This window comes from Enhydra lutris, unplaced genomic scaffold, assembly GCF_002288905.1.
Source record: "Enhydra lutris kenyoni isolate GAN:26980312 unplaced genomic scaffold, ASM228890v2 scaffoldscaffold21, whole genome shotgun sequence".
NCBI lineage: Eukaryota > Metazoa > Chordata > Mammalia > Carnivora > Mustelidae > Enhydra > Enhydra lutris.
This window is the reverse complement of record NW_019154105.1, coordinates 862,376-867,788: the sequence shown is the minus strand read 5'-3', so window position 1 is coordinate 867,788 and position 5,413 is coordinate 862,376. Positions and strand designations below refer to the sequence as shown.

Genomic DNA, 5,413 nt, shown 5'->3' with positions numbered 1-5,413 from the left:
CCGTCACCCCCCACCCCCGGGCCCCGAGTCCTTACCGGGCGCTGCGCCGCGCGGCACCGCCGAAGCGCCGCGTTCCCGAGCCCGCGTGGACGCGCCCGCCGCCGCCCGGGGACAGGCAGGACCGAACGTGCGACCCTCCGCGCAGAGGCGATTCTCCGCGACCCGCGGTGACCTTCCGGCTGCTGCCTCGGGTCCGCGCCCGCGGGTCTGCTCCAGCGGCCGGGGCGGCTCCCCCCGCGGCAGGAGCGCGCCCCGCCGGCTTCCGACCCCGCTCGGCCGCGTCAGGGTGCGGGGAGACCGCAGTCCCGCGTCCTAGTCGCCCCCGCGCCCGACCTCGGCCGACCGGGCGCCGCGCCGGGGACCTCGGACAGCCGCGAGCCCCGCGCCATTGCTCCCCCGCCCGCGCGGGCTCCGGTTCCTCGCGGCCCCGCGGGAGGACCCCCACCCCCACCCCCACCCCCACCCCCACCCCCACCCCAGGACGGCCGCGGGCGGGGGACGCCGGGCCACGCCCATCTCCTTTGGTCGGTGGCGGCTCAGGGCACAGGGTTCAACCCCCGGCCCGACCCCCTGCGCCCCCCTCCCCCATCAGCCCTGCTCACCCGGCGCGCGCCGATGTGCTGCTGCGTCCTCCGGGCCACCAGCCCGCCGCCTCTCGAGGCCAGGGACCCTCCCCGAGCAGTGCGGGTGCGGCCCACCTGCTCGCAACGAAACTCCTGCTCGTCTGGATTCCCCTGAGGGTGTGCGCTGGGTCAGCCCGCGCGTGTCTGCGGAGACGGTCCCTCATCACACTCTCCACGGGATCCGTGAGTCCCTCCAAGTCCCATCCGTGAATGACCCCAGCCCGGTGTGAGAGCCTCCCCCTCCATACGCCTCGGGCCCTACACTTCTCTCTGCAGTGCCTGAAGGAACCCGCTAGCCAGACTTTCTACCGTCTCCCAGCCCATTCTCCCAGAAGTTCCGGATCCATCCAAACAGCTCATGACCCCTCCTGACACTGCACACCAGAACCGCCCGCGAAGGCTTTAAAAGAATAAAAAAAAATACAAGAGCCTGGTCCCACCTCAGACCCCAGAGTCAGGACCCGGGAGGAGGAGGGGTGGCAGGGGAAGGTACTTTCGCAAAGAGTCCCAGATGATTTGACCGGCCTATGACTAAGGCACTGCCTTTCTTGGAGAAAGGGTCCCCGATTTATAGAATGTCCTTCCTTTTTCTTTTCTCCACAGGAGGACTGAGAACCCCTGCACTATGTTTAACTTATTTGAGATGTCGTTGTCACTTAGAGTCGGGCCCACTCTTGCTTAAGAAACCAACTTGGATTTGCAAGGATGGCAGGCTCAGCGCCACTTGCCAGCAACACCCAATCACTGCCACCTTCCTTTCCAAGATGTCCATCCAGATAAGCCCCAAGTGTGAATTAAACTGTATTGCCGACAGAGACACCGACAACTAAAATATTATGCTACAACACTGGCCACGAAGGAGCGCTGGTTGCTGTGACCAGGTCTGTTACTTCATGAGCCATCTAGTGAAACTTCTAGAGAACTGATGAACAACAAAACACAACTTCATCTATGCTTTTATCTCCTTGTATTGCTCTTGGAACTGCACTCATTAAAATGTGTTCGTTTTGCACTCAATATGACCTGCGCTATTTTAAATCACGTATGGGCGTAAGATCGAAATACTTTCCTAGAACCGGTTGTCTTTTTAAAAAATGTACGTAAAGATTCATCCTGTGTTCTTAAATGACTTGTTGACAGTGTTCCAAAACACTTCGGGCTTTGAGGAAAGGGCTAAGTACAGAACGGATAGGATTTAAGGCCTGCCAGTAGACGCCAGCCACAGCCACGGTGGGACAGGATGGAGATCATTATGCAGAGACATAATCAGTCCCCAGGACCACGATGAGGCACCATGATTCTGACACCGCGCTACTGACCGGCGTTCGGTGAACAGCACAGGTGTCCACCGGTCTGAGTAGGGGCCATGGCTCTTCTGATATGAGACCTGGTTATCTAACAGAAACCACAACAAAACATGCAGAATTCTAAGAAATTCTGTACTTTGCTCATTTCCTTTCTCTTAGGCAGCCAGTTTGTGGTTGTTTATGATGCAAATCATGTCCCTTGTTTGATTGGAAAAGCAGGGAAGCACGACTTATAAATAACACTGCCGGGGTTCTGGGATCCTTGCTGTGGCTGGAGTTGCAGTATATCTTGCTGTAATAAAACTCTCTGTACCAGGAAGTTAGTGCCAGCCACCGATAATTCAAGTAGTCTCCGATAAACAACAAAACTATGCAAAGTTTGTTGAAACGGCATTTGATCTTTTCCAACATCTACCTGTTAAGGAATCTTTATAGGGACCATTGGAAAGAGAAAGAGAATACGTTTGGTAACAGGATGTTAAAATGGGAGCTATAGGGGCGCCTGGGTGGCTCAGTGGGTTAAGCTGCTGCCTTCGGCTCAGGTCATGATCTCTGAGTCCTGGGATCAAGTCCCGCAGCGGGCTCCTTGCTCGTCAGGGAGCCTGCTTCTCTCTCCACCTCTACCTGCCACTCTGCCTGCTTGTGTACTCACTTGCTCTCTCTCTCTCTCTCTCTCTCTGACAAATAAATAAATAAAATCTTTAAAAATAAAATGGGAGCTATTATTTCATTCCCATTTGACAGATGCCCCACACACCAGTCGTAAGCCCCTCTCACCTTCCAAGTAAGGTGCAGGGCGGTGATTTGGGACTTGCAAGGGGGACTTGCAAGGGGGTGTTCCCCTAACGTCTCACCTACCTGGGAGATGTCCGAAGGTTGAGGTGGGGGTTGGTGAGGCCACTTGGGTCAAAGAAGGGTTTCTATAGAGGGACTGAAGATGTCTAAGAGGTCCCTCCTATGCCCCCCCGCCCCCCAGGGACAGGTCGGAGGGGGCTTTCCTCTCACCTTAGGTCCGGCGACAGGCACTCCAGGCAGAGTTCTCGGAGAGCCCGGGATGTGTCCCCTGCAGTTTGGGGAACGCCATGGGCCGGTGTCTACCTCATGCTTGAGAAATCTAAAAGGCCAGAGTTGGCAAACGTGGCCTGAACACAGGGTAGAGACCGTGGTAGGGGAAGCAATTTACTCCCACGGAAAACAAGTCTGGAGAGGGTGAGACAGCGTGGGCTTGACTTTGATCCTCCCCAAGAGGCTTGCCTGGAAAGGCAACACCTCCAGAGGTTTGTCTGCAGGTGGCGGGGGCCCAGCCAAGACTGGGAGGCCGCCAGTCAGAGGCAAAATGAACTTGCTCATGCCCAGGACGTGGGGGCAAGAGATGGCTTGGCAGGGAGGTAGGGGTGAGGGAGGCTTTGGCAAACCCACCAAACTGCCCATGAGAGAAAGCACTGGTCAGAAACCTCTGTTGGCCCCGGAGAGGCCGAGCCGGCTAGAGCCCCCCAAAGCCTTTCTCTCTCCACGGCTCGCTCTTTCCTTCGTCAGCCCTGGAGGACTAGTCAGCCTCGGGAGGGGGAAGGAGGGGAGAAGCCCAGGCTGGGAGAAACACAGGAGCAGCCATCGCTCCCCTTCGCCTCTGGACTATGGAGTTTTTACTGTGACGTGTTCGGCCCTCATGGATCTAGGCCTGTATTTTCAACTAAAAGTAACCAGAGGCCCTTTTTGTTATTTGAGATCGACCCCAGGAGGCACAAGGCCCACATGGCAGCTCCCCTCAGGGGTGGTCGAATAAGTAGCCCCGCAGGGAGCATCCACAGGCGCGACAGGGGACAGGAAGGCTGTTTTCTGGTGGCACCGCGGGTCCCACCGCGTCCACACGGCAGCCACACACTCAGATACACTTTCCGCCCTCTGCCTCGTGCCTTGAAGCTTCTGAGGGCGTCTTGTTTTGGAATCTTCCTCGAATTACCAATAAGGGGCGCGTGTCAAGAAAGCCCTCCCCGGGGAAACCCCTTGTAGCCCAAGCTCACCGACCAGACAGTTTGAGAAGCGAGTCTTGGAGTAAAATGTCTAAGTGGATCTAGATGTTGGTTTAACGTCTCCTAAGGAGCGGGCGGTTGTACTTGCCTCATCTCGAAACGGCTGGAATTAGGTCAAAGGTATCTCTCAGTCAGGAAATGCTACATTTGAAAGGCTACAGCCACATACGGCGTGTCCTAGGTCAAGGACATGGTCATTTTTCAGAGTCTGCTGCGGCCTGCAGGGCTGCTCAGTGGTAAGGGACAAGGATTTCCTCAGTGTTGAGGGACACACGCAGCGGTGCCTTCCTGTGGAGGCGGACACGTGGCTGAGGTTGGTGCGATCACCTTGGTGACGGCTTCCGTGTTCTGTACTTGGCAACTGGGTTGTGGGAATCCCCAAGCCCTCGTCCGCATTGTCTGGAGCTCTCGGTGTCATCGTCTCGTTCTCTTGCTCCTGTGGGAGAGCAAGAGGTCTGTGACTGGTGCTCAGAGGGAAAACCTTGAATAAACGCCAGATTCTGTATTTTGAAATTCACTGTGACCCCATTTCCCCTATTTGAACTAAGAGACTGTTGTTTGCCGCAAGGGCATAAGCCAGAAAGTGTGACTGGTTTTGATTTCAATCAATCCCCTCTCTTTTAGGCCTTTCGCCAACATGCATTAAGTTTATGGAAGCCGTCCATTATGTATCTGATAAAAAAATACTTTCTACATCAGAAAGTATCAGAAATTAGAAAGATTAATCATTTTATAGCATGATATTCTTTTATTACAAATGGCTGTTTTTGAGGAATTTAGATCATTCTTTTTTTTTAAAGATTTATTTACTCGTGTAGAGAGAGAGCGTGAGAGCAAGTGCCAGCAGGGAGAGGGTGAGGGGGGAAGGACAGAATCTCAAGCAGACTCCCCACCGAGCACGGAGCCTGACCTGGGGCCTGACTTGGGGCTTGAACCCATAACCATGAGATCATGACCTGAGGCCAAGTCAAGAGTCAAATGCCCAACTGACTGAGCCACCCGGGCACCCCAGGACGTAGACCACTCTCACTCTGTCTTCTGAAGCTCCAGCGAGAGGTGTTGCTTCTAGCCCTGTGGTTTCGTTGTCCCTCTCTGCGGCCTGCCCTCAGCTGCCCCAGCCTCTACCCTAGACCTTGCCAGGACCAGCAACCAGAGTTAACACGGAAGAGAGTTGGGGCCCTCGGGGCTCCTGCCTCAGTGTACACTCTGCACTGGCTGTTAACTATTTCAATGATCACCCCCAGATGGGGGCTCAATTTCTCTTCACCAAATAAAACCAACCAACCAAACAAAACCCCCCACCTTTTTATTTTTTCTAATTCTCTCCTCTCTCCCCACTCTTAGAATAGGGAAGTCCTTAATCTACTTCCAAGCTTAACTCGGTATACCAGTTGTTACTCTCATTTCTGGCTCTTCCAAGACTCTCTCTTCAGGCTAAACCTTCCCTCTCAGA

At 55.0% G+C, this 5,413-nt stretch overlaps 1 protein-coding gene and 1 long non-coding RNA gene across 2 annotated transcripts in view; one reads left to right on the top strand and one right to left on the bottom strand.

Annotated features, from left to right (window-relative positions):
• LOC111149132 (transmembrane protein 150C) overlaps positions 1-3,968 on the bottom strand; it is a 79,080-nt gene extending 75,112 nt beyond the window's left edge. The window contains exon 1 of the mRNA XM_022506070.1: positions 3,952-3,968. The gene's annotated coding sequence lies outside the window, so the exon portion shown is untranslated. The remainder of the gene's footprint in view (positions 1-3,951) is intronic.
• LOC111149133 lies at positions 591-1,635 on the top strand. Its single transcript, XR_002640748.1, has 2 exons — positions 591-806; positions 1,227-1,635. It is a non-coding gene; the product is annotated as an uncharacterized LOC111149133 (long non-coding RNA).
• Positions 3,969-5,413: the final 1,445 nt, after the last annotated feature.